We start from the raw sequence: 27,236 nt of genomic DNA, 5'->3' as shown, positions 1-27,236 counted from the left end.
TTTCTAATAGATCCCTTGGGGCGGATTAGACTGAAATGACACTAAATGACCGGTGTATATATATGGCAGGTTTATTTTAGAACAATTTGGTTTCAATGGAAAGGAGGTATATAGCTGTTTTGGTTATTATCTATAGAAATATAGCAATATAAAAGTATAAAAATATGACTTAAGAAAATATATAAGGAAAAGAGAGGGGGCTGTTCTTATCAGAGGTTTCACCACAACACATCCAAAAACTCTCCTCTTCCCCTTCAGTTGGGGGATGCAAACCTGGCCTCAGCAAAGCACCCTGCTGCTTTTGCAAATGGCCAATTAAGTCATTAACCTTTAGCATTTCAGTCTCCCAGATGATGGTACTGATAGAGTTGAGTACTTATGGGTAAGAATCAGGGGGAAGGCCAATAACACAGATATCCTAGTGGGAGTCTGTTATAGACCACCCAACCAGGATGAAGAGACAGATGAAATAATCTATAAGCAGCTGGGAGAAATCTTGCAATTGCTGGCCTTTGTTCTCATGGGGGACTTCAACCTACCAGATGTCTGCTGGAAATACAACACAGCAGAGAGGAAACAGTCCAGGAGGTTCCTGGAATGTGTAGAAAATAACTTCTTAGTTATCTAGAACTTAGTTGGTTAGTGAGCCAACCAGGGGAGGTACACTGCTAGACCTGCTGTTTGTAAACAGAGAAGGACTGGTCAGAGGTCATCTTGGGCATAGCGATTAAGAAATGATAGTTTTCAGTTCTCAGAGAAATAAGGAGGGAGGTCAGCAGAACTGCCACCTTGGACTTCCAGAGGGCAGACTTTGGCCCGTTTAGGAGACTGCTTGAGAGAGTCCTTGGGAGGCAGTCCTGAAGGACAAAGGAGTCCAGGAAGGCTGGATGTGCTTTAAGAAGGAAATCTTAAAGGAGCAGGAGCAGCCTGTCCCCATGCTGAAAGACGAGCCAGCACAGAAGATGACTGGCCTGGCAGAACAGAGAGCTTTGGCTCAAACTCAGGGAGAAAAAGAGTTTATCACCTCTGGAAAAAGGAGCAGGCAGCTCAGAAGGACTACAAGGATGTCATGAGGTCATGCAGGGAGAAAATTAGAAGATCCAAAGCCCAGCTAGAACTTAATCTGGCCACTGCTGTAAAAGACAACAAAAACTGTTTCAGAAACAAAAGGAGGGCCAAGGAGAATCTCCATCTTTTGTTGGATGGGGGGGAAACATAGTGACAAAAGATAAGGAAAAGGCTGAGGTACTTAATGTTTTCTTTGCCTCAGTCTTTAGTAAGACCCGTTGTCTTCAGGGTACCCTGATCTTGAAGACAGAGAACAGAATAAAGCCCCCATAATCCAGGAGGGGATGGTCAGTGAACTGCTGTGCCACTTAGACCTGCACAAGTCCATGGAGCTGGATGGGATTCACCCAAGGGTACTGAGGGAGCTGGAGGGAGAGCTCACCAAGCCGTTTTCAATCATTTACTAGCAGTCCTGGTCAACCAGGTAGGTCCCAGGTGATTGGAAATTAGCAAATGTGATGCCCATCTATAAGAAGAGTCAGAAGAGTGATCTGGGGAACTACAGGCCTGTCAGCCTGACCTTGGTGTCAGGGAAGGTCATGGAGCAGATCATCTAGAGTGCTATCATGTGACACGTACAGGACAACCAGTTGATCATGCCCAGTCAGCATGGGTTTAGGAAAGGCAGGTCCTGCTTGACTGACCCTATCTTCCTCTATGACAAGGTGACTCGCTCAGTGGACAAGGGAAAGGCTGCGGATGTTGTCTACCTGAATTTCAGTAAAGTCTTTGACACTGTTTCCCACAGCATTCTCCTGGAGAAACTGGCTTCCCATGGCTTGGACAGGTGCACTCTTCACTGGGTAAAAAACTGGCTGGATGGCTGGGCCCAGCAAGTGATGGTGAATTCAGCTGGCCGTCAGTCATGAGTGGTGGTCCCCAGGGCTCAATATTGGGGCCAATCCTGTTTAACATCTTCATTGATGACCTGGACAAGGGGATCATGCATACCCTCAGTAAGTTCACAGACAATGCAAAGTTGGGCAGGAGTGTAGATTTGTTGGAGAGTAGGAAGGCTCTGCAGAGGGATCTGGACAGGCTGGATGGGCTAAGGCCAACCATTCAATAAGGGGTTCAATAAGGTGAAGTGCTGAGTCCTACACTTTGTTCACAACAACCCCATGCAGAGCTACAGGTCTGAGGAAGAGTGGCTGGAAAGCTGCTCAGCAGAAAAGGATGTGGGGGTGTTGGTTGACAGCAGCTGAACATGAGCCAGCAGTGTGCCCAGGTGCCCAAGAAGGCCAACGACATCTTGGTTTGTATCAGCAATAGTGTGGTCAGCAGGATTAGGGAAGTGATTGTCCCTCTGTACTTGGCCCTGGTGAGGCTGCACCTCAAGTATTGTGTTTGGTTTTGGACCCCTCACTACGAGAAAGACATTGAGGGGCTGGAGCATGTCCAGAGACAGGCAATGAAGCTGGTGAAGGGTCTGGAGCAGCTGAGGGAACTGAGGTTGTTTATTCTGGGGAAAAGAAGGCTCAGGGGAGACCTTATTGCTCTCTACAACTACCTGAAAGGAGGTTGTGGCAGGGTGGGGGTTGACCTCTTCTCCCAGGCAACTAGGAATAGGAGAAAGTAAAATGGCCTCAAGTTGCATCAGGGGAGGTTCGGGTTGGATAGCAGGAAAAATTTCTTCACTGAAAGAGTGGTTATGCATTGGAACAGGTTCCCCAGGAAAGTGGTGGAGTCGCCATCCCTGGAAGTGTTCAAAAGACTAGATGTGGCACTTTGTGATACGGTTTAGTGGGCATGGTAGTATTCAGTCAAGGATAAGCTAAGAAGGGGGCCATCCAAGAAGGTCATCTGTTTAATTGCTGTTGAGACACAAGAAGGCAATCGTCAATCTCCCACACATAGAAGAAAGACTGCGATCACTTTCCTTGATTCTGGTGAGGGGACTTCTGGTCTGGCACTGCAAGGGTTAGACAGTGAATACTCCAATCAAGAACAGAGAGAGAGGGTCCCTGCCTCCAGCCAGGAGGAGGGAAGAGATGACTAGGTATACAAAATGTGTAAATTTGATGGCCTGAAACATCAGACCAACAAAAGTACAAGGCTTTGGTAAACATCAGTGCACAGGAGACAAGTGCGAAAGCACCCTATTCTGACTGGCTTGGAAGCCCTGTGTATACATAACATAGACTACCTCAAGAGAGGGTACTTCAAGGACCTAAAAGGGTATCAGTAGGCTTTTGGTGTAGCCACCATTAACACACAAAGTTAAACAGCTGTCTACCCTGCCTGTCCTCTCAAGCAATCTTTCTGTTGTGGGGTTGCTGCAGGTCAAAGAAGAGCAGGAGTCGGTTCTAACCAGGACAGTACACTGGTGACAATATCACACAAACCAAGACTCTCTGGCTCCCATACATAAGCCAATTCATCAACTGGAGAACCAAGTGATCAGCAAGACTCACTTATCCTTTAACAGTCCCATATGGCCAGTGTCAAAGTCTGATGAAAGCAGACTAGTATAGCCTGAATGAAGTCACACCACTGAGTATTGCCATACCAGACATGCTAGAACTCCAATATGAACTGGAGTCAAAGGCAGACAAGTGATATGTTTTTTTATCTCAACTCCTTTGGCAGCAGTTGCAGGTTACAGTTTACTTTCACATGGAGGAGTATCAAATACACCTGGAATCAACTGCCCCAGTGGTGGAAGCACAGCCCTTCCATTCGTGATAGACTAATCCAAACTGCATTGGAATGGGGTGATGCCCCTGAACATCTACAATACGCTGATGACATCAGTTTGTGGGGTAACAAAGTAGAAGCATTTTAAGAAGAGAAAAAGAATAATTCAGATTCTTCTGTAAGCTGGTTTAGTAATAATAAATAATTAAATTAATTAATTAAATAAAGCCAGGTTGTAAGGTGATAGATAAGGCCACACAAAAAGAAGAAAAAGGCTCCTGATGGTTTCCTGGAAAAACCCAGCACCTGGGGAGACATTCCCAGAAACTAATAAAAGGATTAGAACAAAGAAAGGAGTGATATGGAGATAACACGGTCTTTCCCCACCCCCCCAACATGGAAGTGGATCTTTGGGCCTATTTCATCTGTCTATCACCCCAAAAATTAGTTTATTGACTATAGCCACTCAACTGCCTAAAGAAAAAGGTATAAAAAGAGATTAGACATAAGCAAAAATCTGGGAGAAGTTCCATCAATCCTGTGGAGGTAACTGACGGGCTACCTTTTCTCCCTCCACCTTCTTGGAATGCCTTGGGGTGAGCAATCACTTTATACACATACACTAATTTTACTTTTTCTCCATAGTACTTTAAAATCTTTACTTATTCTTTGTTAGTTCCTTTGCTTTAGGGTGGGTGCTCAAGTTCTTGCTTTACTTATTCATTGTAAGTTCTTTTGCTTCAGAGTTTTTGCCTAGGTTTTGCAGTATTAATATTCTTTGTAAGTTGCTTTTGCTTTAGCATGTGTGCCTATGCTTTGTATTATTATTACTACATAGTTTAAGTGTGCTTTTTTTTGCAGTTAGACCCTTATCCAGACACAGCAAACTCCATAAATTGTCACAAATTTGTATTAATAAAAGTGTTATTTTGTGAACTGTTAGAGTGAGTGTTTTTAGGTGCTGACAGTTTCGTCAATGGCAAAATAACTCCTAGGAAAAACCTGCTGAGGGGTTTTTCTACCACTATTTGGTACAGTCCTTACATAAAAAGGTATCAAATGTCCTGTCCATCTCGGTGAATCTGTTAAGCAAAGGGTCTCATTAGGTGAGACACTAACAGACTGATTTGGACATTAAAAGGCTTTGATCTCCTAGGGGACGCTGATAGCCAAAAAAAAATAAATTAATACAGGTTGGACAGAAAATTCATCTTTTCTGCCCCTTTTCACGTGACACAGGTCAATGGACCTGTGCAGAAAATCCATTTCTTGGGAGTAAAATGACAGGATTGATGTCATCACATTCCTGTGGATGTAAACAATAAAATAGGAACTATGTCCCCACCAGCTAACAAGAATCAATCGAGCTTTCCTAGGCCTGATGGGATTCTGTAGAACACATATTCCAGGTTATAGTCAGCTTTTGAGCCCTCTCTATCAAGTAACCTGAAAGAACAACTATTTTGAATAGGACTGTCATGGTTTAACCCCAGCCAGCAACTAAGTATCACACATCTGCTCACTCGCTCTCACCCAGTGGAATAGAGGAGAGAATCAGAGGAGTAAAAGTGAGAAAATTCATGGGTTGAGATAAAAACAGTTTAATAACTGAAATAAAATAATAATAAATAATAACAAAGAGAGAGAAATAAAATCCAAGAAAGACAAGTGATGCAAATGAAAACAACTGCTTGCCCCCAACTGATTGATGCCCAGACAGTCCCTGAGCAGCTCTCCCCCCAACCTGCCCCTCAGCTTTATTACTGAGCATGATGTCATACGGTATGGAATATCCCTTTGGTGAGTTGGGGTCAGCTATCCCAGCTGTGTCCCCTCACAACTTCTTGTGCACTCCCAGCCTACTTACTGATAGGGTGGTACAAGAAGCAGAAAAGGCCTTGACTCTGTGTAAGCATTGTTCAGCAATAACCAAAACATTCCTGAATTACAGCACAAATCCAAAACACAGCCACATACTAGCTACTATGAAGAAAATTGACTCTATCTCAGCCAAAACCAGCACAGGGGCCCTGAGCAACAATAAGCCTTTGAGCAGATCAAACAGGAAATAGCTCGTGCAGTAGCTCTTGGGCCTGTTCAGACAGAACCAGCCATGCAAAATGTACTCTACACTGCATCTGGGGAGCATGGTCTCAACTGGAGCCTCTGGCAAAGAACATCAGGAGAAACCCAAGGTTGAGCTCTAGGAATTTGGAGCCAGGGGTATCGAGGATCAGAAGCCCACAACACTTCAACTGAAAAAGAGATACTAGCAGCATATAAGGGGGTTCGAGCTGCTTCAGAAGTTGTTGGGACAGAAGCATGGATCCTCTTGGCACTGTGACTGCCCATGCTATGCTGGATGTTCAAAGGAAATATCCCCTAGACATTTCACACAACCAGCGTTACATGGAGTGAGTAGCACTGATCACACAGCATACTTGACTGGGGAAACCCAACCACTCCAAAATCCTGGAAGAGATTATGGACTGGCCAGAAGGCAGATTTTGGAGCACTGCCTGAGGAGGTGGCTCATGCCATATAATGAGTTATCAGAAGATGAAAGTCATTATGCTCTACTTACTGATAGATCCTATCGCATTTTAGAAAACCATCAGTAGCGGAAAGCTGCTGTGTGGAGTCCCACATGACAAGATGCCGAAGCCACTGAAGGAGAACATGACTCAAGACCATTTGCCAAAGCAAAAGCCATCCAACTAACCCTAGAGATTGCTGAATGCAAAAAGTGGCCTGTACACTCTCTATACTGACTCCTGGATGGTGACTAATGCCTTATGGGGGTGGCTGCAGCAGTGGAAGAAGACCAATTGGTAGTAGCACAGAGATAAACCCACTTGGGCTGCTGCATGTATGACTGCTCAACTCCTGCTCAGATTTTGGCTATCACAGCTCATACAAAGGCCTGATGCGTGCTGGGAGCAGTGACATTAGGTCAAAGTGAGAGTACCACATAGGCAGGACAGGTGGCCAGAAAGAGCTAAAAGGCTCACTTGCTGTCTACTGCAGCCATCATCTTTGCATACTGATTGTCTGGCAGTTTCATCAGAATCTGCTAGCTCATGGAAATAGTATAAACCAAGGTTTCAAGGTCAAAGAAGGTGACTGTCCTGCTCTACTCTGCACTGGTGTGGCCTCACCTTAAGTACTGTGCAGTTTTGGGCACCACAAAATAAAAAGACTAAGATATTAGCATACAAAGATTAAGATTAAGCTATTAGAGAGCATACAAAGGAGGGCTACGAGGATGGTGAAGGGTCTGGAGGGGAAGCTGTATGAGGAGTGGCTAAGGACACTTGGTCTGTTCAGCCTGGAGGAGACTGAGGGGAGACATTGCAGTCTTCAACATCCTCACGAGGGGAAGTGGAGGGGCAAGTACCAATCTCTTCACTCTCATGACCAGTGACAGGACGCAAGGAAACAGCATGAAGCTGAGTTGGGGGAGATTTAGGTTGGCTATCAGGAAAAGTTTTTTCACGCAGAGGGTGGTTGGGCACTGGAACAGGCTCCCCAGGGAAGTGGTCACGGCACCAAGCCTGCCAGAGTTCAAGAAGCATTTGGACAAATGCTCTCAGGCACATGGTGTGATTCTTGGGGTGTCCTGCACAGGGCCAGGAGTTTGACTCTATGATCCTGATGGGTCCCTTCCTACTCAGCATATTCTGTGATTGTAAGTTAGAAGGTACAAAAACATCAGCTTATCCAAAAAGCTTTTGAAGTGGATCCAACAGCAGCTGGACTGCTGTGGCTTTCATGCTTCCTGGTGTGATACAGGAGATGGGGCACTGTGATGGAACAAGAAGGATGAGCACTCCCACCATCAGCTAGGTAACCATTTTGCTCATAGGTGCACAAGTTAAGAGTTAAGGGTTATAAGTCATGAAACCTCATGATTTATATGGCAAATAAGTGAATTCACGATAGACTAGTTTGTGCAAAGGGGATTGACCCCTTATTTGTCAGGTTTGTTTTATTTCTTTTATGAGCTAATAAAATAAAACTTAATTTACAGAGTATGTTGTCCTGAAAATTTGAGATCCAAAGGGACTATGACACACTGTGAGAAGACATGGCTGCTCAAGTAGAAAATATTGCTGTGAAGGTACAGCATGTAAATGCTCACATGCCCAAGATCCATGCCACTGAAGAACATCAAAACAGCAAACAGGTAGAGAAGACTGTCAAAATTGAAGTGGCTCAGGTGGACCTAAACTGGGAGAAGAAGGGTGAGCTATTTGTAGCTCAATAGGTCCATGAAACATTGGGACATCTAGGGAGAAATGCAACATACAAGTGGGAGAGAGGTGGACCTGACCATGGAGGCCATCACACAGGTCACTCATGAATATGAACCATGCACCGCAATCAAGCGAGCCAGATGAGTAAAATCTCCCTAGAATACAGAGCAGGGGCTAAATTTTCAATATGGTGAGGTCTGGTAAATGGACTATATTGGACCACTGTCATGAACACACTAAGGCAAGTGCTACATACTCACCATAGTGGAGTCAACGACTGGTTGGCTGGAAACATGCACTGTAAACCAGGCCACTGCTCGAAACACCATCTTGGGCCTTGAAAAGCAATTTCTGTATTTCTGTGGCAACATGCCACAGAAATGAGAGGGCAACTCCCAGAAGCTGAAGAGGTTGACAGTCCAGCTGAAGTGCCTCTACAGCAATGCACACAGCATGGGAAAGAAGCAAGAGAAGTTAGAAACCAGGGTGCAATTAGAAAACTATGACCTAATTGCTATCACAGAAACATGGTGGGACGAATCACACAACTGGAGCACTGCAACTGAGGGCTAGAAGCTTTTCAGAAGAGAGAAGCAGGGAAGGAAGGGCAGAGGTGTTGCTGTCTTATGTTAAGGAATGGACAGATTGTGAAGAGCTGCCTCTGAGAAACAGCCAAGAAGAGAGCTTGTGAGTAAAAATCAAGGACAGGACCAACAAAGGACACCTTGTGCTTGGAGTCTACTACAGGCCACCTGATCAAGGGAAGGCCTTCTTGCTCCAGCTACAGGAAACATCACGCTCACAAGGTCTCATCCTGATGGGGGATTGCAATGACCTGGAATTCTGCTGGGAAAGCAATATAGCTGTCTGTAAGCAATCCAGGAGACTCCTGGAGTGTGTAGAGGACAACTTCCTGGTCCAGGTATTAGACAAACCAACCAGAGGCAAGGTATTACTGGACCTGGTGCTCACCGATGCGGATAAGCTCATTAAAGGAAGTAAGACTGGGCTGTAGTGACCATGCCCTGGTGGAGTTTGTGATCTCAAGGAGTGTGAGGCTGGCGAGGAGCAAAATCAGGACCCTGAACTTTGGAAGAGCGAACATCAGATGTTAAAGGAGTTGGTGAATGATATCCCCTGGGAAACTGTCTTTAAGGACACAGGGTCTGACCAGAGGTGGCAGCTCTTTAAGGCTACTTTTCTCAGAGCACAAGAGCTCTCTGTCCTGGTGTGTAGGAAATCAAGCAAGGCAGGCTGGAAACTGGCATGGTTGAGCAAGGATCTGCTCCTCAAACTGAGAAGTAAGAAAGAAATGCACAGCCAGCAGAATAAGGAAGAAGAACCTAGGAAGAGTACAGGGACATGGTTTGGATGTGTAGGGATGGGATCAGGAAAGCCAAGGCACAGATGGAACAGGACTTGGCAATGGATGTGAAGAATAACAAGAAGGGATTCTATAAGTACATAGGTCAGAAAAGAAGGGCCCAGATAAACAACAAAGGAGAACCGCCAATAACAGATATGGAGAAGGCTGAGGTACTCAATGAGTTCTTCACATCAGTCTTCGCTGGCAGTCAGGTTTTGCACATCTCTCAAGTCCCTGAACCCCTAGGTGGGGGTTGGGGGAGGCAAGTCCCTCCCACTGTAAGCAAAGAGCAGGTTCGAGATTACTTGATGAAACTAAATATCCACAAATCTATGGGGCCTGATGAGATGCATCCCAGGGTCCTGAGAGAACTGCCTGATGTTGTTTTCAAGCCACTCTCCATCATATTTGAGAAGTCATGGTGGTCAGATAAAGTCCCTGGTGACTGGAAAAAGGGAAACATTGCTCCTATTTTTAAAAAGGGGAGAAAGGAAGACCTGGAAAACTACAGATCGGTGAGTCTCACCTCTGTGCCTGGGAAGATCATGGAGCAGATCCTCATGGAAGTAATGTTAAGGCACATGCAAGACAAGGAGATGATCCAAGACAGTCAGCACAGCTTTACTAAGGGCAAATTGTGCCTGACCAAACTGGTGGCCTTCTATGATGGAGTAACAGCAACGGTCAACAAGGGAAGAACAACTGATGTCATCTACCTAGACTTCTGTAAAGCCTTTGATACAGTCCCACACAACATCCTTATCTCCAAATTGGAGAGACATGGATTCGATGTATGGACTATTCAGTGGATAAGGAATTGGATGGATGGATGCAGCCAGAGAGTTGTGGTCAATGGCTCTATTTCAAGATGGAGACCAGTGACAAGTGATGTCCCTCAGGGCTCTGTCTTGGGACCAGTGCTCTTTAATATCTTTATCACTGTCATAGATAGTGAGGTTGAGCACACCCTCAACAAGTTTGCAGATGACACCAAGCTGAGCAGTGCAGTTGACACAACAGAAGGATGGGACGCCATCCAGGGGGACCTGGACAAACTTGAGAAGTGGGCCCATGAGAACTTCACGAGGTTCAACAAGTGCAAGGTGCTGCACCTGGGTCAGGGCAATCTCAGACATGAGCACAGACTGAAAGAACCCTGTCAAGAAGGACTTGGGGGTTCCCATAGATGAAAAGCTGGATATGAGCCAACAGTGTGCACTTACAGCCCAGAAGGCCAACTGCATCCTTGTTACAGAGCAATTTAAATTTAGTAGTAGAATGGCTAAGGCTTAGTAAGAGAGTAGGCCTAGAAAGCAACACTCCAAAGTAGTAAGTTAGCAACCTTGTTTGTGAGCATGGAATGTGCTGAAGAAGTGGAAACAATCAAAGGATTTAGTCAAGCATGTATATAATGATTTGTTACCTTGGATGTGGTAAGGGTCTGTTAAACAGTTTCTAGGAGTAAGACAACCTAAGCAGATTTATGATTAGAGTAGATGATTATCAATTGTTATCAGCATGAAGTATGATCTTATTTGTAACTGAATGTAACTGTTTTCTGTGGAAACTGCACGTAAACTTGTTTGTGTAAAAGTATAAAAGCTGAACTGAGAATGAGGGTCTTTGGAATCCTGACTTGGGACGCTAGTCCTCAGGTTCCCGGGCCCTGAATAAAGCACCGCATAAACCGGCACTCTGTTGGTTTGTGTCTTTGTTACGGGCAACATCCTGGGCAAAGTTATTAAATGTAGTAACAGCGAGGCACTGAGAAAACAGCATTATATTAGCTCTAACTATAGCTAACTATTCTATATATTTATAAATTTGAAAGGTCAGTGAAAAATAGTTCTTGAAATTGAAGTGTTGCTTATAGAAGAGTAGTAGAGCTGTAGAAAAGAAATCATAGCCCTGTAATACTGATAATTTAAATATTGTAGTTAACACTGAAATCATCAGCAAGGGCAAATGAGAACTTTAACTGCTTACTATACTGTTGTGTTGAGTTTGGGTTTTTTTCACCCCCCTACAAAAGGTTACTCCTCAGCATCATATCACCATATGTTATTTTCTATTTATATACAGGTCTTTCAGATTTTTGGTGGAAAACAAGTAACATCCTCCATAACTTAAAAAAAAAAAAAGGAACGGGGAGGGGAATAAAGTTGTAAAACTGACAACCCTTCCCAGAAGGAGAGGAAAAAACAGAGAACAGTGATCATGATACTGCTGATGCTTTAAGTGGAGGGAAAATGCACAAAGAACTGGCTCTGAAGCTAATGCATATTTGCATATCCATGAAAATAAATGAGAAGCAGAAGATCTTAAGGAAGTATTTAAGAGGAAGAATAAATGTTTTAAGTTATTTGGTGAAAAGTTATATATTAGACTATGAAAAAATGTACTTTCAGAGAACACCTGCATGAGTTTGTGAGTATATGAACAGTTTTTGTTCAGAAATTAGCAAAACTGGTTTATATTTCTTTTAACTCAGCTGTCAAAACCAACCTGCAGCTCAGGAATTCGCACTGTATTCTATGCTTATCACCTCTTGCTAGAATGTTTTTTCAGAACACAAGATACCTAGCATCTTGGGAAAAACACTCCCCTTATGAACTGGAGCAGTATTCGATAGCATTTACCAACACCTAGAATAATTTACAGATGTGAGAATTCAGCAGAGAAAGAAAATAATTTTATTCTGTTATTGTACTTCAAAAGATTATATAACTGGAAGGACTGCCTGTGAATAGGCTTTGAGGAGTTGCCTCTACAGACAAGCAAAATGTATGCCTCAAACATTTAATTCTTTGTGTCCTGTATTAGCAGAGGTGAAAAAATATGGCAAGAAGGAAGTCAAGACTCTAAGAATAAAGACCATCTTGGAATCTTTTTTTTCCCCTAGCATACCTTGCTTGTCCTACAGAAAATGTGTACTCATTTCTTACTTTGATAATAATTTTTTATTAAAAAATCCTGCTTCTAAATTATTTTATTTATTTATTTACTTGTGGCACAAGTGGAAAAGAAATGGGAAAGTACATTCATCAAGATAAGACTTTATAGTGAGAACTTTTGACAAGGACAAGAGGTATATCCTCCTCCTCTTAGCTTGAAAAAATTTTGCCCTGAACTGGATTCAACAACACTTAATTATGTCTTCAATTTCCTGAGATTTTGCATAAATATATGTATTGCCAATAACGAAACAAAAAAACTGACAGAAAGGGAAAAAGTTAGGATCTCAGAAAGTAGGGTATCCCTCCCCTTATAAACAGGTGAGGCTTTCAGGTAGTCTATCATCCTATAGATAAACAGAGCATACACAAGGACAGACACCTCACCTCCCTCTGCCTTTCATGGTCCATTGGGTGTATGTGACAAGAATCAGGGACTACCCTATGCCTGTCACAGCCAGTTCCAGCCTGCTCAGCAACAAATCTATCACAGGTCAAAGCTGAACCAATCAGCAAAGCTGGTGGCACCTCTGTGGAAACATATTTTAAAATGGGAGAAGACACCAAAGGAAGAGGGGAAAAGGGAACAAAAAGAAGTGAAAGACAAGAGAGGAAACACCAAGGTCAGAATAGAAAGAGGTTCATAGCAGAGCAAATATTCCTGAAGGTACTGCAGTCTGCAGAGAACCCATGACAGAACAGAGAAAAAGTGACAAGGAATGAGCAGCAGAGAGAAGCTGCTATATGCTGACCATAACAACCCCCACATACACACACACTGCATCACTGAATGGACTGAGTGTAACCTGCAGACATAAAGGGCAAGGGGAAGAGTTTGGAGTGAAGCTGAGGCTGGAGAAGGAAAAGTGTTTCCCTAAGTGTGTTGCCCATAAGTCTTTTAATGTTTGTTTTGATTCTGTTTCCCAATACTTGAATTAGTAATTTTATATTTAATCTTATATATATATATAAATAAATTGGTAATAAATTAAGCTTTTTCAAAGCCTCACTCCTCTGGTGATTAAATTTCCCAAGTTGAGTCTGTTTTGCTAGGGACAGTTAATTGGCAAGTGATCTCCCTGACAGTTTTGACCCACAAGCTTTCTTGCTCCTGTTCTTCCTGTTTTCTCCCATCACATCCCTGTTTCATATTTAAACTTGCCCCACCCCCACCCAAACATACAGTCTCACAGAATTGTGGTTAGAGGCCTCAGCATGACTGACAACTAGAATGTTTATTCACAGCGAAGAATCCTGTCTCAAGTCATTATCATTTGAAAATGTACTTTTCATCCAACATTGATACAGTTATATCTCTAGTCATATGAATTAAATTTGCCTCATCATCCTGTCTATACAAGCCAACACTGCTATAACTGAGGGTAGGAGTCAATCAATTCCCCCCAACTTTAAACAAGTGAACTATTAGAACTCTTAGGACAGCACATAAACCATAAGAGAGGTTGCTTGCTCTCTGTCTTATGGCTGATACCTAACAGTGAAGTATGTTTATACTTATAAAATGGGGGGGACAGATGACACACACAGAAGATCAAAAGAGAGCTAATTCAAAAATACAACAAAAATAAGCCAGTAGTCACCAGAGGTGCCCTCAGCAGTCAATGGACCAAGAGAGATTTCTAACTTGATTCCCTTCTAGGAAAAGCCTTTTCCTCAGTAGAGAGATGACTCTATGGGACCTGAGGGCAGCTTTTGTGAATGCTCCCCCTACCCGCAACATGTAAACGTAAGTACCCAATGATTGCCAGTTTCCTAATATGTCAAACACCTGTGTATTCCCCAACTCCAAAAGCATTTGTCAGATTTTTGAAAAGTATTTGCACCACACAAGAGACACAATTTTATCTTAAACTGTTTTTTGAAGACACTCCTGTCAGTGGATATTTTGACAGATCAGATATCTTATAACTGCAATTCAACTGATGGCAAATTAACCATTAATGAAATCTTGTGTCTTCTTTCAATTTTAAGACAGAGATCTCATGACTGCCCAAAATACATGAGATTAAGGAACAGGATGGGCAAACAACCATCCAAAATCATACAGATGTAGCTGTCTTTTGAGTAAGAGATGTGTTAGACAACCTACATTTTCCAAGCCTTATTTTCATTATTTGTATCATTCCTAGAAAATTTAAAGACAGTTTACTCTCCAAACATTTTACAATGCAAGTTGAAGACCAGAGATAAGTTACAGACATACAGAAGAACAAAAAAATGCTCATCAGTATGATGATGTCCATTATCTAAGCATACCAGAGACTTAAGAACTGTGCTGAATTTTAGTTATGTTTGACATAGTATTTGAAAAACGATAACAAGAAAACTTAATATAAATGTGTTATGGGCAAAAAGGTTTACTGATTTTTGGGGAGTTTCAATCAATTTAATTTGTTGTCAATTGAAAACTTCTCATTACCAATTCTGTTACTGAAACAAACAAAAAGCCATACTCATTCTCTTTCAGAAATCACAAAGTCACAGAATGCTTGAGGTTGTAAGGGACCTCTGGAGGTCATCTGGTTCAATAACCCTGCTCAAGCAGGGCCACCTAGAGAATTGTCCAGTACTATGCCCAGACAGATTTTGAATATTTCTGAGGACAGAGATTCCACCATCTCTCTGGGCAACCTGTCCCAGTGCTTGGTCACCCTCACAGTAAAAAAGTTTTTCCTTATGTTCAAATGGAACATCCTGCGTTTCACTGTGTGCCCATTGCCTCTGGTCCTGTCACTAGGCACCACTGGAAAGAGCCTGGCTCTGTCTTCATTACAGCCTCTTCAGGTATTTATAGATAAGATTCACCCTGAGCCTTCTCTAGGCTAAACATTGCCAGCTCTCTCAGCCTTTCCTCAGATGCGAGATGCTCTAGGCCCTTAATCATCTTAGTCACCCTTCACTGGACTCTCTCCAGTATGTCCATATCTCTCCTGTGCTCTAGAGCCCAGAACTGGACATGGTACTCCATGTGCAACCTCCCCAGTGCTTACTAAGGGAAGGATCACCTCCCTTGACCTGCTGGCAATGCTTTGCCTAATGCAGCCCAGGATACCATCAAGCTTCTTTGCCACAGGGGCACATGGTTGGCTCACGTTCAACCTGGTGTCCACCATGATCTCCAGGTCCTTTTCTGCAAAGTTGCTTTCCAGATGGGTGGCCCCCAGTGTGTATTGGTACATGAGGTTATTCCTCAGGGGCAGAACCTGGCACTTCCCCTTAGTGAATTTCATGAGGTTTCTGTTAGCTCATTCCTCCAGCCTGTCCAGGTCTCTGAGTGGCAGCACAACCCTCTGGTATATCAGTCACTCCCTCCCTTGCTGAGGGTACACTCTGTCCCATCCATCCAGGCCATTAATGAAGATGTTGAACAGGACTGGACCCAGTATTGACCCCTGGGGTACACCACTAGTTACTGGCCTCCAACTAGACTTTGTGCTCACCACTCTATGGGCCCAGCCATTCAGACAGCTTTCAATCCACTTCGTCATGCCTTGCCTCTGCAAAATCTCTCCTTCCCTCTGTTTTTTCTCCAATCCCATCACCACACATAAAAGTCTCTTAGATGGGGCAACAGGCAGCTCAGGAAATTGGGGTCAGTGTGTGATGGTTCCTGTACTGGTAGCAGTCCCTTTAGAGTCAGGCCTTGACTCCTGCTCAGACTACTGCTTGAGCTCCTGCTTTCCTCCTGTTCCAGCATGGTCTTCTGTCTCCTCTTTCTTCTGCTCTGCTGTTATTTCTTTTCTTCCTTTTTTCCCCCCAGCATTTACCACCCTTTCTTAGTTTTATTTTCACAAAGGCACCACAAAGTTTACCTATGGACTATCTTTGACCTGCCATGGGGTTGCTGATGAGCTGTGAGGAACCAACTGTAACCAGTACAGGGCAGTCAACAACTTTCTCCCACAGAGGTCATTCCTGAAGCCCCCCAACCTTGCCAATTATACCCAATACAAAAAGTGTCACAAGGGAACTATTCCAGAACATGCTTTCTTCTATGCTGTTGGGAAATTCCAGATTTAAAAATCTGAACAGCAAGCTTGAAGTTATACAGTGCAATTAAGCTACCTTTTTTGAACACACTAGGGAAGAATTTTTCATAAAGAAAATATATACTAGGAAAACTATTTCTGTTGTGAAAATTATTATTTGATCTCAACACATACCAGACCAGAAATATGATGTTTGATATGTCTTTCAGTTGTGCTTCTTGGGGTAAGAGGTTCATTTTTACATTTAAATGTGATTAATACAGGTTCAGAAAAAAAAAATAAAAGTAATTTATATTTTTCAAAGGGGGGGTCAAGTTAAGGTGTAGATAGGTAAAGGGTTTTTTTTCAGAAATTAGCATAGTGGCAGCTTTAGATCAAGTCAGTGGACACTACTGAAAAAGTCAAGCTTACTTCTTAGTGACTGGCAACATATAGGCAAAGTAATATCACTTTAGAAGCAGCACCAGCGGTAGACATCAGTTTGCTAGGTAAGGTTATACTTTACAACCGAGCCACCATAGTAATCTTAGAATAGTTACCCATGTTCCCTATATTCATTACTTGTTCTGACCTAATAGTAATGTGGGGAAAACAAAAAACCCACCAGGCAATACAGTGGATAGAATTAAAAAGCCTTTGAGGTACACATTCAGAGAGAATTATCACCTTAATGGGCTACACCCACAGAACTTGATATTCAGGATTACCTCTGAACCACTAGGAAGACTGAAGACAGAAGGACGAGAGATCAACCAGTGACCTTAAATAAAAGCAACATATTTTATTGGAGCACTTTCATCCTTAAGCATTTCCAAACTTGCAGATACAAGCAGTCTTAAACTTAAGCAAACAGATAAGCTCCCCAGTATTCTGACACTAAATCAAACAACCAAAAACTCCAAAAGGGAACATTAAGACTAGCCAGGTTACCACACACCACTGATCACTCCCAGGAAATCGAACTGAAGGGATTGAATCCAAAGCACTTCAATTAAAGTAGCTGGCACTGGTAATACAAGGGGGCTATCAGCTACAACATGATCAAAGAGTAGGAAAACATTGTCTTCAACCTCTCAAATAGTCAAATCAATTCACTTCCTACATTTCTGCATGTCATCACCAAATTTACATTTTAGATTAAGACAGAAAGTCTTAACCATATGGTGAAAGAAGTAATAAGCACTGTATATTATTCAGTTAAATAATTTCACCATTACTTGAAAATTACTTTAGTGATGCCAGGCCCATTTTACACTGTTCATAGATAAAATACAAATTAGTTAACTAATTTTTAAATTAGTAATGATAGAGTAACAGTGCTGCACAAATTCACCGACATATCAAGTTACAGACTTTTGCTCAGACTTTTCCATCTACAAATATTACAGTTGGCTCGGGAACCATGACATGAATATACATTTCAAAATGCAATTTGGATTACTCCAATCAAGTTTTACATTGTGGTAAACTCAATACTATAATTTATTGTCTTCTCCAGTTAATCATCACTTGTTAATGCAGATGGAAAAAGCAGGAGGAAAAAATAATAAAGAAATTATTAATATATGATACATAATTCTAGCATTAAAATGCAGTAACTACTTCTATCTCAATAAGAACAATGATTATGCTATGCCAGTGCTCCTCCACTAGAAGCTTCCAAGGCAAAGTAGCCAAAAAACAAAGTTAGGACACTACTTTAGGACACTGCTCTGATAGAAGTCATGGCTATCAATGTGTTCATGCTTTGACTAAAGACTTTGTTTTTAAATATAATCTTTGAAAATGAAACATTTACTATGAGTTACAGTAACACATGTATTTAGAAAGCAATAGAAAGCATCACATCCTTTGCACCTTGGGTACTCATCCTTAAAACCTAGATATGCTGTTCCCTAGCAGATCATTTTAGGTATGCCCAAGAAATTAAAATGTTATTTTGGCTTTATGTCATTAAAAAAAAATCAACAAAAAAACCCCAATCCAATAAAATATAAGTTGTTTTCTTTGAAGCCAGAAGGGAGTACTCTGAATAACTGAGGTTGGGAGGTGCTGATCTGAACATTTATCTTGTGTTAGAAGTCAGAAATATGCTGTCTTGTAGTTCAGTATCACACTTCAGTTCACAATGCCATACCTTTTCCTTTTAAGAAAAAGTGCTCCTTTTAACAACAAAACAAACACGCTTCTGTTTGTACTATTGCCATCACAAGGGCAAATAATTCTGTGACAGAAAACTAGCATCACAAAGAGACCTGGCAAGTGTTAATTCCAGTTTTATATCCTGTGATCTGTGAGCTATTTAAGATAGTGACAAGGAGATACAAAGAGAGCCAAGAAACCCCAGAAAACCTATGCTATGGTTTTTCACTACACAATGCCTATTCTAACATAAGTAGTTCAGGTTTTTTTAATGACTGCCAAGTTGATACCTTATACTGAACTACATCCCAAAATGAAAGAAATTACTAGATCATTTGGCAAGCATAATACAGTATTTCATCTCCGCCAGCACTTTGGTGCACCAGCCCCCTCCCCCAGAGATACGCGCATTCCAACCAAGCCTCTCTCAGCAGGGCTCAGCCAATTATCCCCCTCCCTCCAGGCCTTGCTAGGTTTCCAAAGCCCCTCTGATTTTAGGTTTGACTTTGTTGAAAACAGCAAAACGAAAGGAGAAAGCCTCCAAAGTGATAATCCTTACCCTTGAAATCCCGCCATGCGCGCAATAAGGAGGGTGATTTTTTTTTTTAATGGGAGATGAAGGAGAAGAAACAAAAGACTAAATGGAGGAGAGGCTAAGCAGCGGAGACAGAGGGAGAAAGAGGAGAGCTTGGTGAAGGAGTAGGGCGAGCGTCAGCCATGTTGTGTGTGTGTTAGTCCAGTATTTATAAACCTGCAGCTGCAGCAGCGTTTTGAGTCTGGAAGAGAGGGGAAAGAAGGGAGGGGGAAAGAAAGGAGAGGAGAGGGAATCGAGGGAGGAGGGGAAAGCGGAGACAGCAGCAGACAAAGGAACTCAGAAAAGCGCGAGCAGAGCGCGCGCATACGTACACACTCTGGGTGTCCCAGACAGCGGCGGTGGCGTGTGTAACTCCAGCGCTGCCAGCTCAACGCGTTAGCAGCTTTCACAGCTCTAGCCTGTGGCTACTGAGGCGCGGCCGAGCCCGGCCACCACCCTCACATCCCCTTCACCCCATTTTCTCATGGGAGGAGCGAAGAGATGACAGGTCAGAGACATACCTGCCTCCCCCAACGTGCACTATCGACAGAGAGGCTTATCTGCTAGGAGCCCCTCAGCGGGCCCCAGCCCACAGTACAATAGCTCCACAGAGAGGAAGGGGGAATGTGCAGCTGCGACCCCTTCTCTCCAGCAAGGGACGCGATGTGGGCGGGGTAGATACCGGGAGAGGCCATGCCAAAGGAAGGCAGCAGTTCCCCGGAGCCCAGTAAGAGTGGAGGTTGCCAAGGAACCGGGGCACTACGTGGAAAGGGAGCCCAAGGACCCCCCGCTCTCGCCCGCCTCCCGCGGCTTCCAGGCGGGCTGCTGAGGCAGGCAGTGAAGAAGTAAAGGGTTAACAGAGACGGAACATCGCAGGTATATAAATAACGTCAGCCTCGGGGGAGGGGAGGGAAAGCTAGGAGCAGCAGCTCCAAGCTCGTTCCATAGCGACTCCCTCCGGTTCTACCCGGTACTAGGCTAGGCTAAAGGCGGCACGACGGGCTGCGCTTTCCCTTCCCTCCCCCCTTCCCCCGCATTCATTACTCACCTGCTGGGGGGATAGGCGCCTGGAAGTGCCAGGAGGATGGCATAGAAGCGTTAGCGCTGCAGCCGCAGCAGTCCTCCTATGTCACTAGGCCACTCAGATTCTCTGCAGCAACGGTAGGGACAGCTGCTCCCCTTGTTTTACTTGTCCTACTCCGCCGTTGCCACTGCTGTCTCCTATTCGCCTCTGCTACATTTAGATCCTCCTCTCCGTACACGAACTCCACCGCCAGGATAGAGGCCTCCTCACCTTCCTGCCAAATAGTGAGCTACCCGCATCGAGACGTTCAAAACACGGGACCGGACACCGCCCTCTTCCCCGCCACCTCCACCAACGCGCAGGCGCACTGAAAATTCCGAACTGCGACAGGAGCGCAGGAAACCATCCTCCACCTAGTCCACCGCTACTCCCTAGCGCGCAGGCGCACCTTTCGATGCTGCCGCTGCTTTTCCTTCGCCGGCGTCTCTCGGTCCTTCGTCGACGGTCGTAGCGGAGAGTGGCGTGGGCTTGTCCGCAGATGGCTGTCTGTTAGCCCTTTTCCAAACGAAGGTCACTAGGCCCAGGGGCGTTGAATGTCCGTCTTTACCCTCCCATCCGCCCACCTACCGTGGTGGGTCTAGTGCTGCCTCGTGAGGTGGCCACAGTGCTTTATGGCAATGGTAGCGCTTCCTTAAACAGGCCTTGGAAGCCAGTGGCTGTACACTGCCCTCTAACCATCATAGGAAAGAAAATGTGTAAGCCATCATAAGAAAGAAAAATCAGCTGTGGATATCCTGTGTTACAAATTTGGCCCGTGACGACTGAGGAGAGAGACTAGGACGCAAAGAATAGAATTACAAAGGTAAGTATTTATTCATGTGCGTGAGATGTCTCAGCCAAACAAGGGATTTTTAGGGTTTTATACCTTATGCTACAAGGGTATGATATGAATCATCCACCTACTGATGCATATTGTCTAATCATAAATGTGGTACAGCATAGCAACATACATTACAAAAATGTATTTTGTAGGTCTTACAGCATAATTATCTGTCAGCATCCTTGTGGTTTATCTGTTAATCCAGATGTTTCCATCATCAACTTTGCAAATTTATTAGGCATCAGTAATTCATGTTTCTCTTAGATATAGATCTTTCAGGTAAGGAAACCCCTGTTCTTGCAAAAATTATTTTAGTTGATCACTTGCCTTTAGTAGGGGTCTTGGGTCTCCAGATAATGATTCAGCAATTATACACTAATAATGTTCTTAGCTCCTAATGACTGTGTGGTCTCAATAATTTATATAATGCCTACTAGAAATGAAAATAAAGATTTGACCAGGTGCCTTGGGACCTTCAAGGCCAGTAAGGAGGGGAGTAGTCAGCATGGCACCCAAAAACCTGGAGGCCAATAGGGAAGGGGAGAAAAAGTCTGCCTGGTGTGCAGGACCTTCAAGACCCGATGAGGAGAGGAAAGGGGACTGATAGGTAACCAGCTTGGTCACAGAGAATGGCCATTTACCTTATAAAATGGCATTAGTTATGCTAATTGTATTACCAGAGATCAGGAGCAGGAGGTACCAGTCACAGTCACACTTCCTAGTCTTTTTGGATGCTTGGAAGTACCACCTAGTTTGGTTAGGAATAGAATGGCTGAACTTCTACAGAAGCTTTGAATGCTATTAAGTAGCTTGGGGTGAGAACCAGGTTCCCTCTGGTCCCAGAAAATTTTGCTTTTTTGATATCCTCCCAGCGTAAAGAGAATCAGCATTAAATGATGAAAAAAAATCACAGCCCTCTTGATTTGATGGTAGAATCAAGAACCCTCAGAATTCAAGTGGCTAGATCTTTGCTTGATCTGAATTTGAAGGAGGAATGATATCTAGCTTCTGATCTTGGTCTTCAATTAATATCTTTAAATGCAAATACCACTTTTGCTTTAATGTAACCTTAAAGGAGCAATTATCTGTTTGCGATAACTATCTGGCTAATTTGTCTTTTTCAAGCAAGCTACTATAGAGCTATCACAGGAATTATTTAAAGTCATCAAAAACAGAAGCCTCCTTCCAATGTGTTTGCTTTCTGACATGGTTACAACATTGATGAAATTTATCATGCCAGCAGGAGCTAACCATCTATTTTTTAGCAACTTGAATAAAACATCAATAAGTTTCAAATTCAGGTGATGTAAATTAAATGAATAGTTCCAGTTGGAAGGGACCTACAATGACCATCTAGTCCAACTGTGTGACCATTTCGGGAAAATTTGCCTTCTTTAAATGAATTCTTGCATACTACAGGAAGTAGTGAATAAAGCCCAGTTTTATTCACTCCTAATATCCAGTCTGAACTTCCACTGACACAGCTTTAAGCTATTACCCTATCACTGAACACCAGAGGGAAGAGATCAACACCTTCTCTGTTCCCCCTCATGAGGAAGTTGTAGACAGCAATGAGGTCACCCCTCGGTCTCCTCTAAGCTGAACAAGCCTCAGCTGCTCCTCATAAGTCATGGCCTCAAGTCCATTCACCATCTTTCTTGCCTTCCTTTAGACACATTCTAATATTTTTCTATCCTACTGGTAGGACCAGTACTTCTTTCAATCAGTTACCTATACTGTGCTTAATGCACCCCAGGACATAATTGGCCCTTTTGGCCACCAGGGAATTCTGTTGGGTCATACTGAGTTTACCATGAACCAAAACTCCTAGATCCCTTTCTGCAGGGCTGCACTCCACCTCTTGTCCCCCCAGTCTATGTGTACATCCAGGATTACACCACCCCAGGTGCAGAATCCGGCATTTGTCTTCGTTACATTTCATAAGGCCGGTGATTTCTCAGCACTCTAATCTATCAAGATCTCTCTGTAAGGTCTCTATACCTTCGAGGGAATTGACTCCTAATTTAGTATCATCAGCAAACTTAGTGTGCACTCAACTCCTGTGTCCAGGTCATTGATAAAAGCATTGAAGAGAACTGACTCTAAAATTGAGCCCTGTGGAACACCACTAGTGACTAACTGCCAGCCAGATGTTGCCCCATTTACTAGAACTCTTTGAATCTGACCCTTCAGCCAATTGTCTACCCATTGTATTGGATGCATGTCTAGCTGTATGCTAGACATTTTGTCCAGAAGGTTACTGTGAGAGACAGTATCGAAAGCTTTGCTAAAATCCCCCAAACCCCACTGCCACTACCTTCCCTTTGTCCACTAGGTAGGTAACCTTGTGTGGTGAGTTGACCTTGGCTGGATGCCAGGTCCCCACCCAGCCACTCTATCACTCCCCAGCCAGACAGGGAAGAGAGTAAGATGGAAAACAACTCGAGGGTTGGGATAAGGCAGTTTATTAAAGCAAAGCAAGAGATAACATGGTTTATTCTCTACTTCCCATCAGCAGTGATGGCTGGCCACTTCCGAGAAGCAGGGCTTCAGCACGTATAATGGTTCCTTAGCAGGCAGCCATTTGAGACAATGAATGCCTGCCTTTCTTCTCGTTTCCTTACCTTTTATATCTGAGCTAACATCATATGGTATGGAATATCCCTTTGGTTAGTTTGGGTCAGCTGGCCTACTTGGGTCCCCTCCCAGAATCTTTCCCTCGATTGGGGAAGGAATGTTACAGTGCTGATGCTGTGCTCAGCAGTAGCCAAAACACTGGTGTGTTATCAACACCCTTCTAGCTACCAATGCAAAGCACAGCACTGTGAGGGCTGCTATGGGGAAATGAACTCCATCTCAGCCAGACCCAATGCACCTTGTCATAAAAGGATGTTAAGTTAGTAAGGCATGACTTTCCCTTCATGAACCCATGTTGGCTTTGACTGATGACTTTCAAGTGTTTTTCAACAACTCCCAGAATAATCTTCTCCATAATATTATCAGGAACCAAAGTAAGACTGACAGGCCTATAATTACCAGGGTCTTCTTTCTTGCCCTTCTTGAATATGGGAATAATATTTGCTATCTTCCAGTCAACTGAAACTTCTTCAGTTTCCCAAGGCCATTGATAAATAACTGAGAGAGGTCTTGCAAGAACATCAGCCAACTTTCAGTACCCAGATGGGATGAATCCCGTCGGGCCCCATAGACTTGCAGCAGCAAATCCCATACAAGTTCAAAGTTGACTGGAAACTTAGCATTCCCCCAGTTGATGCCTAAAATGGTAGAAAAGAACTTTCTAGACAATTGTAGTGGGTTTCTGTGGCTGGGTTTTGGTACCGGGGGGGACTACAGGGGTGGCTTCTGTTAGAAGCTGCTAGAAGCTTCCCCTGTCCCATGGAGCCAATGCCAGCCAGCTCCAGGATGGACTTCCTGCCTCTGGCCAAGGCCAAGCCAATCAGGAGCAATAGTAACACCTCTGTGATAACATATTTAAGAACAGAAGGTTGTTGCGCAGAAAGAATTCCAGCCAGGGAAGAGCAGAGTGAGAACATGGGAACAACAAGGTAGACACTAAGGTCAATGCAGAAGGAGGGGGAGGAGGTGCTCCAGGCGCCAGAGCTGAGGCCCCTGCAGCCCATGGTGAAGACCATGGTGAAGCAGGCTGTCCCCCTGCAGCCCATGGAGGACCATCGGGGTGCAGAGACCCACCTACAGCCCATGGAGGAGTCCATGCTGGAGCAGGTAGATGCATGAAGGAGGCTGTGACTTCATGGGAGGCCCAGGATGGGGCAGGGTCCTGCCGGGGACCTGCAGCCTGTGGAGAGGGAAGCCCATGCTGGAGCAGGTTTTTCCTGGGTAGGACTTGTGTCCCCTGTGGGGGACCCACGCTGGTACAGCTCATTCGTGAAGGACTGCACCCCATGGAGAAGTGACCCATGGGACAGCAGTTTGGGAAGAGCTGCTGCACGAGGGATGGACTCATGCCAGAGAGGTCCGTCAAGGACTGTCTCCCATGGGAGGGACCCCACGGGAGCAGGGGAAGGACTCCTCTCCCTGAGCAGCGGTAGAAACAATGACTGACCATAACCCCCATTCCCTGTCCCCCTGCACCGCTGGGGGGGAGGAGGGAGAACATGGAAGGAAGGAGGGGTGGGGGGAAGGTGTTTTTAAGACTGTTTTATTTCTCACTCTTTGGCTCTTATCCTGTTAGTAATAAATTTAAGTAATATCCCTGCTTGGAGTCTGTTTTGCCCATGAAGGTAATCAGTAAGTGACCTCTCCCAGCTGTTATTTCAACTCATGAATCCTTAGCTGGTTTTTTTCTCTCCTCTGTCCAGTTGCAGAGGGAGAGGGAGAGAGTGGCTTTAGTGGGTACCTGGCATCTGGCCAGGGTCAACCCACTACAACAATATTGGTATAGATAAAATAGAGAGCAGGTCTTTAATTAAAGTGCTTTAGGTACACTAAATACATAAGTGCACAATACAGCATAGGGCTCCTACAGTTTTATAACTAATTAACTATCATATCTAATGCATACATCCAACCCAGAATTGTCTGCCCCCAGAACCTCCCTCAGGTCTTCCCCTTGGCACACCTTCTCGGAATTAAGTCGGAGGTCTCAAGACCCCTTCCTTCTTCACCATCATCATCTTCAGCATCACATGCTGCCTTTGGAGTTTCTCCAAGGTTTCTGGGCCTTCTAGGTTGCTTTGACTACAGTGATATCTTATTATGTCCTTCTAGGTACATGTCCCAAACAAGATGTACTCACTAAAATCTTTTTCCTTGAAAAGAACATTAAACAAAATTTGAAGAATTTCGAGAATTTGACACAAAGTGTGAGAAATGTGGGGGTTTAGTAACTGTTAACTGCTATTTTAAAGTGTTAGAAACTATACAGCTTTATTAAAAATCTATATACTACAAATCTTAAAAATCTTAAGGCATCACAGTCATAGCCCTCCAGCCCAGGGCTCCAGGGGTCCTAGGGCCCATCATTGGTGTTAAAGACAGAGGTGAAGAAGGTATTAAATGTCTCTGTTTTATCGTCATCTGTATTGGCAAGGTGACCAACCTCATCAAGTAATAGACCAATATTTTCTTTAGTCCTCCTTTTGTTGTTAACATATGTAAAAAAGCGTTTTTTGTTATTCAACACAGTACTGCCCAGCTTCAACTCCAATTGAGCTTTCATACAAATTTTTTCCCTGCAGTGGTGAACAGCATCTCTGTAGTCCTCCTTTGTAGCCTGACTTTGCTTCCAAAGTCCATGCACTTTCTTTTTCTGCCTAAGTTCCAGGAGATCCCTGTTCAGCCAAGCCAGCCGTTTACCCAAATTGCTTGATTTCTGACACACTAGAATTGCCTGCTCCTGTGCTCTTAAAAGATATCTCTTAGAAAGTGACCAGCATTTATGGGCTCCAGTATCCTTGAAAGCAGAGTCCCAGGGGACCTTACTAGCTCCTTGAACAACCTAAAGTCTGTTTCCCCAAAATCCAGGGTAGCAGCTCTGCTTCCAGTTTTTCTCATATCACCATAGATTTTCAACTGAACCATTTCATGATCAATGTGGCCAAGACAGCCACCAATCATCACTTCACCCATGAGACCATCTCTATTTACAAACAACAGGTCTATGAGGGCACCTTTCCTAGTTGGTTCCTTAGTACCTGTATCAAAAAGTTATCTTCAAAGTGCTTCAGGAATTTCCTGGATCTATTTGTGTCTGTTGTCTGATAGTCCCAGTTAACATCTGGGACCCTGAAGTCACCCATAAGGACAAGGGCAAGTGATCTAGAGATTTCCTTTAATTTCTTATAGAATAATACATCGATGTCATCATCCTGGCTGGGTGATCTATAGTAGACTCCCACAACAACATCCACTTTATTAACTTTTCCCCTAAACCTTACCCAGAGACTCTCAACCATGTCATCCCCAACTGCAAGCGTAGTACAGTCCAACCCCTTCTTTACATACATACTTCTTTACATACTTTCTGGTGTGGAATTCCCCCTGGTTTACAATCTTATCAGTTGCAAAGTCATAGAATCACAGAATCATAGAATGGTTTGGGTTGGAAGGGGCCTTTGAAGATCATTTAATCCAACCCCCCTGACATGAGCAGGGACATCTTTCACTAGATCAGGTTGCTCAAAGCCCCATCTAACCTGACCTTGAACCCATTCCAATGATGGGGCATCCACAGCTTCTCTGGGCAGCCTTTTTCAGTGTCTTACCACCCTCACAGTAAAGAATTTCTTCCTAATATCTAATCTAAATCTACCCTCTTTTAGTTTAAAGCCATTGCCCCTCTTTC

The 27,236-nt window shown here is 43.8% G+C and overlaps 1 protein-coding gene and 1 long non-coding RNA gene across 2 annotated transcripts in view; one reads left to right on the top strand and one right to left on the bottom strand.

Annotated features, from left to right (window-relative positions):
• Positions 1-11,020, top strand: part of LOC135405133 (uncharacterized) — a 70,942-nt gene extending 59,922 nt beyond the window's left edge. The window contains exon 2 of the long non-coding RNA XR_010425752.1: positions 10,724-11,020. This is a non-coding gene — a long non-coding RNA (uncharacterized LOC135405133). The remainder of the gene's footprint in view (positions 1-10,723) is intronic.
• Positions 1-21,100, bottom strand: part of LOC135405124 (spindlin-Z-like) — a 71,325-nt gene extending 50,225 nt beyond the window's left edge. Inside the window, exon 1 of the mRNA XM_064639839.1 lies at positions 20,056-21,100. The gene's annotated coding sequence lies outside the window, so the exon portion shown is untranslated. The remainder of the gene's footprint in view (positions 1-20,055) is intronic.
• Between the last annotated feature and the right edge of the window lie 6,136 nt (positions 21,101-27,236).

The sequence above is a fragment of the Pseudopipra pipra genome, chromosome W, assembly GCF_036250125.1.
Source record: "Pseudopipra pipra isolate bDixPip1 chromosome W, bDixPip1.hap1, whole genome shotgun sequence".
Classification (NCBI taxonomy): Eukaryota; Metazoa; Chordata; class Aves; order Passeriformes; family Pipridae; genus Pseudopipra; species Pseudopipra pipra.
Note: the sequence above shows the minus strand (reverse complement) of the source record. Positions and strands in the feature narration are given on the sequence as shown.